A 10,819-nucleotide genomic window follows, 5' to 3' on the forward strand; every position below is an offset into this window, starting at 1 on the left:
ATCCTCATTTTCTTCAATCCCAACTCTTAAAATATATAGCTCCATTTTTTGTCTATATTCTTCTATTGTCATTGACATTTGTTGGAGCTTTGGAGTTTATCCATGAGCTCTCTTTTGTAATAGGATGGGACATGGTGGGCATGAAGGGCTTCTTTAAGATCAAACCAATAGTCAATTTCAGGAAGCCCTTTTCTCCTTCTTTGGAGGACTAAGGAAATCCACCAATGAAACACCTTTCTTCCTTTACAACATAGCTCTCAAAAAGTTGTTCAACTTTTGCAACCCAATCCAAATATGCCTCTACATTGTCCTTACCTTGAAAGTGAGGCAAATCTATTCTCACTTCTTTAGGATGGGGACGAATGCGCCTTTGCCTTCTCACATGAGGTGATTGTCTATTAAAGTTACGCTCATCATCTTCCTCTTCTTCTTCATTTTCAAAATCATTATGCCTAGAAGAGGCGGCCTAGGAGAGGCACAATGTATACGTGACGGTCGAAGTTGATTTCCAATATGTTGAAGGTTAACTTACATGTCAGCCATTTGAGTTTTTATGTCCCTAACCTCTTAAGGGAGATGAGTAAGGACTTGAGGGTTAACTTCACCCTCTTCATCCATAGGAGGAATGTCATGGTTATCATGTTCATCTCTTAGAACTTGGGCACTTGCACGAGTGAGCCTTCTTGTGCTCATGGTTATTGAATGAACTTATGAACTTGGATAAAAGGGTGAAGGAAAAGGACTTGCACAAGTGTACCTCCAGGTAAGCAAGTTGAGTCTCACGGACTTCTTAAGTACCAAGGTTAATCCTTGCCAAGGTTACACTTGCAAAAGTACTCAATTTTTTTCACACAAATATTCAAGTAATAAGTAGATAGAATCACTTGAGACTTAACACACAAACAAGCAATATAAAACAAGGAACACAAAACGGACCCCTTGAATCAAGATGGCAAGATTTTAGAGACTTTGGTCTCTTGAATCAAGCCATTAAACATAAAGCAAGAAATCTAGACTATGCGGCCTAAAGGTAAGGTGAGAAAGCACTTAGAACTTTCAACACACTCACCACTACAAGTGATGCACTAATGGAGTTGAAAGGTTCTAATTAGAATATGGGATTTAGCACCTTTGGTTCCCTAAGACACTTAATTAGTCCACAATTACAAGAGAAAACTTAAACAAGATTTGTGCACAAAATTTGGTGCACAAATGGAGGCAACCCGACATCAAATAAACTAGTAAAATAAGACCAAATCAAAAGCTGAAAGCCTTCAATTTTGGTGCCATTATAGTCCAATTTTTCCACAAGCAAAGGTGGCTCCAAATGTACCACATAAAGTGCCCAAAAGGAGATATAAAAAAGAAGGAAAAAGAAATCTTAAAACAAGAGTAGATAGACTCCAAAAGTGTGCCTTCAAAGCAACTCAATTTTGGCCAAAAACTATGGATAACTCAGTCACTTGATGTCCAATGCTTAGCCACTAATGTAACAGTGCTAGAAATAAAAAATAGAGTTCTCCAATAAAACAATGGTAAGAACCAGCAAAATCTATAATGGCATTGATTTATTGCAAAAAAAGTTCAATGCCAATACATTCTGAGAAAGGAAACAGTATTCAAATTGAAATAACAATGTTCAAACTGCAGTGGTTGAACAAATAGAGATTGTTCCAAAATAATTCTTGCAATTACAGGGCAGCAATAAGATTAGAGATAGTTAATTGTGGCATTCAGAAAAGTACTCAGAGGAAAGGAGGGTTATAGAGAATGATCTGGGAGAGAGAATTTTTCCATACCAAATTTATTACCTTCCACTATGAAATCACGCCATTTAGCATTTTCCTTTCTTGCACATGTGTTCTACGTACACCCTAACACTTGCTCCCTTTTCTTTACCCTTCAAATAGGCCTTCTTGAACACTTCAATCTCTTCCCAAGTATTATCATCATCACACAATGAATCCCATTGAACCAACACTTCCAAACTGGTTTTTTCGTTTCTTTTAATGACATGGTTATCCAAAATCCTATACGGCAGCATCACAGGACCACATTCATTTGTCATGAGGGGCAAGGGAAGGTATGGTTGATTAGTAGCCCCTTAAACTTCTTCAATAGTGAGATGCGAAATACTGGGTATATCTTTGCATATTCTGGCTATAACACTCTGTAAGCAACTTTCCCAATCTTTTCCAGCACCTCAAAAGGACCAAAATATCTCAGACTCAATTTTTGGTTTTTCCTCAAAGCAACAGAATTTTGCCTGTAAGGTTGTAATTTAACCAAGGCTAAATCACCCACCGCCAATTGTATATCCCTAGATTTCCCTACATTTCTTATTTTCTTGTAGCTTCATATAGTTCTAAGCTTGATTTAATCTCATTTTTAGTTTTGTTAACAAAGCATCACGGGCCTTGAGGGACTGCTATAGGTTTGGAGGATCCTTCTCATTGTACTTGTACCTGATTAGAGAAGGGGGTAACTTACCATAGACTACTTGGTAAGGAGACATTGAAATGATGTGATGAAAAGTTGAATTATACCAATATTGGGCCCATGGTAGCATATCAGACCAATCTTTAGGGTGGTTAAAAAAAAAAAACACCTCAATTACATTTCTAGAGTTTTGTTTAAATTTTCAGTTTGATCGTCAGATTGGGGATGATAAGCCGAAGTCATAGCCAAATTGGTGCCTTGTAACTTAAACAATTATTTCTAAAAGTTGCTGATAAAGACTCTATCTCTATCAGATACTATGGTTTTAGGAAAGCCATATAACTTAACAATATGTTGTATAAAAGTTGTTGCCACCATTTGGGTGTTAAATCTAGATTTTAAGGGGATATAGTGTGGAAATTTAGATAACTTGTCTATTACCATCATGATATTAGAATATTTGTGAGAGAAAGGTAAGCAAGTGATGAAGTCCATTGCAATATCCTCCCAAATAAGGTTCAGAATTGGCAGTGGCTATAGAAGTCCAACAGGTAAAGATTGTGAGACTTTAGCTTGTTGGCAAATGACGCATTCTTGAATAATTTTTCTAATATCCTCTTTCATTTTGGGTCAATAAAACTGAACATTTATTCTCTTGAAGGTTATTGTAATTCCAGCATGGCCTCCCACTTTTGAAGTATGAAATTTTATCAAGATTTTGGAGTAATTTCTCATCCCTTGGCAACATAATTCTCCCTTTCCAAGTAATCACATCTTGTTGAACAACATATTCCCCACTTTTCCCTGCATTTTCAATAAAATCTTGATAAATTTTGCTCAATGTTGCATCAACTTTTGTTACAGTCGCTAATGATTGAAACCATGTATGTGAAGGTTGAGACCAAGCCATTACTAAACTTCGGGATAAGGCATCTGCAAGGATGTTTTCTTTCTAGGAGAATATTGAATTTTTAAGTCATACCCTAAGAAATTTGGGTAAGCACTATTGTTGCTCAAGGGTCTGAAGTGTTTGTTCTAAAAGTTCTTTCAAACTTTTTTGGTCTGTTTTAATCACAAACTTATGGCCCAACAAGTAATGCCTAAATTTGGATAAAGCTGCCGTGATTGCATAAAATTCTCTAGTATAGATAGATTGCTTCTGCATTCTTGGAGACAGCTTCTTAGAAAAATAAGCAATGGGGTAGCAATACATATTAGCTTCTTGGAGACCAGACCCTGAAGCATCGATTTCCAAAACAAAAAGGTGTAGCAAAATTTGGAATTGCTAACACTGGTGTTGTGGTAAGAGCTATTTTCAATGCATCAAATGCTTTATCTGATGTTGAAGACCATTTAAAAATGTCTTTCTTTAGAAGATCAATGAGTGGGGCAGCTATTTGAGCATAACCCTTGACAAAACGTAGATAATATCTTGTTAGGCCCAAAAAATGTTGGTAATTTCAAGGTTTTTGGCTTCATCCAATTAATGACAGCTATTAGCTTGTTCGTGTCCATTGCCACGCCATCTCTTGATAAAGTGTGACCCAAATAACCAATCTGTTGTATGCCAAATGTACATTTGGAAAATTTGGCAAAAAGTTAGTTTTATTGAAGAATCTTGAGCACGACCTCAAGATGGTAAAGGTGATCCTTCCAATTAGTGTTATACACTAATATATCATAAAAAAACATCAAGACAAACCTCCTTAATATGCCACTAAAAATTGATTCATCAAGCCTTGGAAAGTTGGAGGCGCATTTGATAAACTAAAGGGCATGACCAACCATTTGTATAACCCTTGATGATTTTGAAAAGTCGTTTTGTAACGATCATCCGAATTTAGCAAAATTTAGTAATAGCCAGAGCGTAGATCCAACTTTGAAAAATAGCAAGCTCCATACAATTCATCAATGAGCCCATCAGCTATAGGAATATGAAAGATATCCTTGACAGTGATGACATTGAGAGCCCGATAAACATTACATACACGTTATGTGCCATCTTTCTTATTGACCAAAATAATTGGAGAAGAAAATGGACTAAAGCTTGGCTGAATTAGACCTTCCAAAAGCATGCCTTGCACCAATTTTTCAATTTCCTCTTTTTGACTATGAGGGTATCTATCAAGATTAAAACCTTCTAGTAGAGGAATGGAATGAACATGGGAATGAGGTGAGGGTGACCCACTAGAAATAGCCAAAAACTGTGCTCTATGTGTGTAATAAAAGTGCCAATTCGAGCTCCATATCCTATGGCAGTGATAACAAAGACATTAATACCATATCCTCATGTATCACTTGCATATGGTAAATTTCAGCAATAGCATTAGTATGTAGCATGCGTCGGATGTGATGCAGTTGAGCCAAATTTGCCATCATATCTCTATCACCTTGCAACGTGATATATTTCCTATCATGTAATAATTTAATTTGAAGTGACTCAATCTGCAAGATGAAGGCCCATTATTTTAAGCCAACTTGCACCAAGGATAAGATCAGCACCTGAAATGGGAAGTAAAAAGACTGGTAACGTAAAAACATTCCCTTATGTTTGTAGAGTGAAATTTTGTATTAACCCTTCTGATTCCATATAATTACCATTTTTTACCATCACCTTGAACATGGGTGTTGCCTCAATTGGAAGTTTCAAACATTTGGCGACTCGAGGTTGTAAGAAATTGTGAGAACTACCGCCATTAATCAACACTGTAATTGGTAGTGTTGAGTACTTAGCAGTTGGACATGGATGTGCACAAATAATTTGGCTTAAGCATCAACTCATGGATTATGATGTAAAGCTAGAGAAGGTACCTCTATATTGTGATAATACAAGTGCAATCAACCTAACTAAGAGTCCAGTTCGGCATTCTAAAACTAAACACGTTGAAATCGGGCATCATTTCATAAGGGATCATATTCAAAAAGGTGAAATGGAAATCAAGTTTGTAAAAACTGAAAACCAATTTGCTGACTTATTCACTTAACCACTTGCACGTGATAGATTTAACAAGCTTAGAACTAAATTAGGTGTTCTTGACATGAAGAATGTGTGTTGATATTTGTTTGGCATGTTACTTTTATTGAATCATGTGCTTGATGCATTTAAAGTTTTAATTCTACATAATATGTGAACTGCCAGGATTTCAGTCTGTTGAATTTGCAAAATCAGCATATAGATTTCACATAAACTGTCAAAATCTGCATAATTTGTGTTCTGGCACTGTTCATTATGCTAATCCTCACAAAATAGCACATAAATTTCACTTAAATTGTGTGACTTTCATGTGATATGAAATTTTTAGTCAGTTAATTTTGCGAAAACAACACATAGATTTGACTTAAAATTGTCACTACACCAAAATTTATGACCTAGTGCATTTTTAGTCGATTGACTATGTATTTTTATGTGTTGATTTCACTTATACTGAGGTGGATTTGCTCGAATTGATTTTAATTGGTTGACCCAGTCAAATTATCAATCACATGACCTTGTTTAGACTGTGGTAGCAACAAATAACAACTATTACATCAGCTAAAAATGAACTTTTCATATTGCATTAACCATAAAGCACTTTAATTGCATGATTTCCAATGTGCATGCATTTGTTGTGAATTTGTTTTCAATGGATAACACATAAAATGCATGGGAAACACATCACTAAATGCTCTGATATTGATTCCATTGCATTTAACTAACTTTGATTCCCTATACTGCATTGAATCCATCATATATGTACAAACTAATTGACTGATTTTAAAAATCAACATGCGAATTCTATAAATTTTGTATAAGTATCATGCATTGGCATTCATATATGCTAGTAAGAGCCATACCTAGCTTCATCATGCCTCGCAGACAGAGAATGACCCTTTTAAATGAAGAAAACCCCACCCCCACCTACTCCATCATGTCTCATTGCCTTGAATCATGGAAGGCTTGAAGCATAGTTCAAAGGGCATGAAGATAGGATCCAAACCTTCTTGATTGAGATCATTAGGAAGCAAATGATTTTTCTTAAGGTGTTACATATGTCATGGCTAAGGGCAGCAAATTTTCACACTTTAGAATAACATCTCAAGGCTAAAAAAATGGAAACTTTCCTTGAACTTTCAGGCAAGATATATCCGAACTTGGTGAAGGTCTTCTATGACAACCTCAAGTTCAACAATGGAATCCTCAAATGAAGTGTCAAAGTTGTTTAGATGGAGATTACTAGGCAAACATGGAAGGATGTGGCTGGCCTAAGGCAAATTCGCAAGGGTGAAACAACTGTAGTGGATGAATTCAACAAAGTCCAATATTTCAACCAAGGTGTGCACAATCAAGGTGAGGAAACTCGAAATTTCTATATGGGAAGGCTTCGTGTGGAGGAAAGGTTGATAGTCATAGTGGTGACCAAGATTATCATGCCTAGGGGCATCAATCATGCAACCTTGAATGAAGGTGACTTGGTGGTGATGTATTGCATCCAAGATGGTGTGGTAGTTGATTGGACATACACCATGTGTGACCATATGATGAAGGCAAAAAGGCTCACTAATTTCAAGATTCCATATATGGGTTTCATCTCCAAGTTCATTGAGCATTTTGGTGTTGATGTGGAAGGAGAACTTGAGGAGTCTACTGGCCCGTTGAACCAAGTTTCCACACTCAATATGCATAAGATAGGATTCACTAAGGTAGGCAACGCATGGCTGGTTGAAGGAGAGCAAGCTACAAACATTGAAGTGGAGAAAACCAAGGAGAAGATGATCCACAACTTGAGATGATGGCTTTATTCCCAATTTGAGATGATGGCTTTAAAACAACTTCAAGATTTGAACATGTCACAAAATGCACACCATGCATATTGCACAACAAGATTCCAAGACTTGGATGACCAACTCCATAATGTCCATGACCTCCTCTCCGATGTCTACAACAGACACAACTGCAGGGATGAGTGAGTGGGATGGCTCATAGGTCATGCATTGCATGTTGTTGCTGCATTTGTGTGTTTGTTTGTTCCAGTATTTTAATTGATTATTTTTCAATTTCAATCAACTGATCATATCAGTCTCAACTTCATATTGTATTTTCCATTTCTGTTTTGATAATGCAGTGTTTGTATTCACTCTTAGTTGCCCTGATAATCTCCTATGTTAATGAAAATTTACTCATTCGAAAAGGATATGTGCATTATCTTTAATTTGATAAATCCAAAGGGGGAGAAAAATGAGTAAAGTTGAGTTAAAAATGAGTAAAATTGGGTTAAAATTGGAAAACCTGAAATTAAATTTAATGGAACCATGTAATATAGCTAACTAAATCTAAAATCTGAAGTTAAATCACATTATTAATGATAGTGGGAGCATATGCATATGTAATATGTTTGTGTGCTTGTGTGCTTTTGCTTGGATGTGTATTTGTATATTGGTATCTTGTATGCAAAAGCTTTTTCAGGTTCCTCTATGGATCTTAGCTCATCAATTCAACACGAGGGTGTTGGCTTCATCAAATCAAGGGGAGATTGTTGGCACAAGCAAACTTGAAACAAAGATTTGATAAAGCCAAGTGCATTAAAATCACATGCGGTTGATGAAGATTCGCTTCAAGATTATGTTTCAATTGTATTAAATCTGTAGTTGATGTGTTAGATGTAATAATTTCATGTTATATCATGTTGGTAGGCTATATGACATAGGTTAGATGTCTTGTTAGTCTTAGTGTGTCCCTTTTAATCAGTTAAAAAGGGTTTTAACATGTTAAAAGGCTTGTTGTATATAGTTTATGGTATGAATGTATTCAATCAGTTGAATTGTTTCAATCGACTGAATTCACTTAAGTCAAGTGAAATCAACAGATGGTACAGAAAATTCAACCGACTGATTTCACTTGAACTAAACTATATAAGTTGTGATTTCAAGAGCAGAGGTACAATTTTGAGTTTTTGATCGCGAAAACTTATCATTCATCACTAGAAAACTCTCTCTCTCTGCATTACACATCTTCTCTTAATCTCACTCACTTTAAATCACTATAAAAACTCAAGAAATCCAAGTAAATCATTGTTTGTTATGTTTTAATATTTTTTTGTGTAATTTGGAGTTTTTGATCGTGAAAACTTATCATTCATCACTAGAAAACTCTCTCTTTGCATTACACATCTTCTCTTAATCTCACTCACTTTAAATCACTATAAAAACTCAAGAAATCCAAGTAAATCGTTCTTTGTTATGTTTTAATATGTTTTTGTGTAATCTGATGTTGCATACCTGTTAGAAATATTGATTGGAACAAGTCTTGTGTGTAAAAGTTCAATAATCCAAGTAAATCATTGTTTGTTATGTTTTCTTTGAGTTCAATATGTGAATTCTGCATTCTACATAATTTCCCAGGATTTTTGCTGATTGATTTGAAATTTTAATCAATTGTTTCATAGGCTCAAGAACAAATTAGTCTGTTGTTTTATTTTTTGACTGATTGAAAATGTACTATTCTACAACTTTTGCATTCAAATTTTGTGGTTTATTTGATTAATAAAAAAAGGGTTTTAAGCTTTCAAAAAAAATTTAAACAACCAATTCAAGCTCCCCCACCCCCTTGTTGGCTTAAATTACCATTTCTAACTAACACTTTGCTCGTAAAAAGAGGGAACCTAGTGTAGTCCAAAAGAGAATAGTAGTATAGGGAGAGCTCAAAAAAGAGGAATGTGCACTCATTTTAGCAGCAATTCTTTACTCAAGTTCAAGCTAGATTTACATGGGGTAAGTTCTTCTATTTATAGGCTAAAAGGACAACAAAGTGTCTCCAAAAATGGGAGGTAAAAAATGGTCCAGAAAGTGGAAAATTGGAGCCAAAGGTGTACATGCACAAGGTGTGACTTGCCACCTAAGCAAGTACATGTTTAACACCATGGTCACGCTCTCCTCACTAAGAGACGCTACTTGAAGTAGCTTGGCTTCAAATTTAGAGTTAAAAACCGTAGTTTTCGTGCACCACTCCCCTTAGCCCATAGTTAGTCCCGTCATGAAATAGTTTATATTTTGTTATTCTTTTACAAACTTATAAGATAAAAGACTTTGTTTTGTAATAAACAAAGAGATTAATAAGAAATAAAACATTATAAGATGTTAGGTTGAAATATTAAGGAAAATAAAGATTTTAATGAAATTAAAGTTAAAAGGACTCTAATACTCATAGATTTACAAAACTTACATAGAAAAACCAAGACATGAAGTTAATCCCTCAATTTCTTTTAAGAAAAATTTGTTATATGACAATAAAAGGGTAGTAATTAGTAGTTAAAGAATGAATTGATTACGTTAGTTCCAAGCTATTTTGAATTAAAAAAATCAATAAAATTCAAATATATTTAAATTAGTATAAGTTTAATTGATTTTAATTTTATTTATTTTTAATATTTTGATTAAATTAGTGTTGGTTTTACAAATACTAATTTAATTTCTTTTTAATAGTTCCTGCATGGATAGTCTTCGAGATTCTCTCATGGATACACCTCGATTTTATTTGTCATGCCTTTGTTGTTTGATATTTGATATTTGATCATCGAAGCCTTTTCTACAAGTAACCCTTCCATGTTCCATGTTCCATGTTCCATCACGTCAATTAACATTTGTTAAAACAGACATTAACAAATATCTAATAGAGGAATAAAAACATTAAGTTATGTGTTTTTCTTTTAGTTTTTCGTTAATATTTTCCTCCATGTGAACCATCAAAATAAGGATACAATATAAGAAAAACACCACAAAAAATTCCAAAAGTTTCTGAGTATTATGGCCAACTCAAGTAAGTAAGTAAAGTATGAAAAAATAGGTAAAAAATACTAAGATTGTAAAAAACATGCCGAAAATGATGGATTTTTAGAAATTAAAAAATCCCAATACATTCATCATCCCATTTCCAACAACTTTCATTTTTAGAGCGTCTCGATCCGAGCTCTATAGCAAAAGTTACGACCATCATAAGTTTTAGTGATAATTTAGGATTTGATTGCAAAAGAAAACAGTGATGAAAAGAACGTAGGAAAAGAAAATAACGTAAAAAAGAGGTGCAACACGAGGACTTCCCAGGAGGTCACCCATCCTAGTACTACTCTCGCCCAAGCACGCTTAACTGCGGAGTTCTGATGGGATCCGGTGCATTAGTGCTGGTATGATCGCACCTGTGAAGTATTGCACGATCAATGTACATATGGGTTTCGCATTGGGCCTAAGTTTGAACACTTGGCGCGGCGCGGGGGCACGGGGACGTGAGGTGGGTTGTTTTGGTCTGAAGAGATTTTGGTAGTAGTCAGTTGGAATGATTTAGGTGATAATTTAGGATTTGATTGCAAAAGAAAACAGTGATGAAAAGAACGTAGGAAAAGAAAATAAC

At 35.0% G+C, this 10,819-nt stretch overlaps 1 non-coding gene across 1 annotated transcript; it reads right to left on the reverse strand.

Annotated features, from left to right (window-relative positions):
• Positions 1-10,490: 10,490 nt before the first annotated feature.
• LOC146881030 (5S ribosomal RNA) lies at positions 10,491-10,609 on the reverse strand. The gene has a single exon (XR_014986853.1). It is a non-coding gene; the product is annotated as a 5S ribosomal RNA (ribosomal RNA).
• Between the last annotated feature and the right edge of the window lie 210 nt (positions 10,610-10,819).

This window comes from Vigna unguiculata, chromosome 11, assembly GCF_037176805.1.
Source record: "Vigna unguiculata cultivar grain cowpea cultivar isolate G323 ecotype 2 chromosome 11, ASM3717680v1, whole genome shotgun sequence".
NCBI lineage: Eukaryota > Viridiplantae > Streptophyta > Magnoliopsida > Fabales > Fabaceae > Vigna > Vigna unguiculata.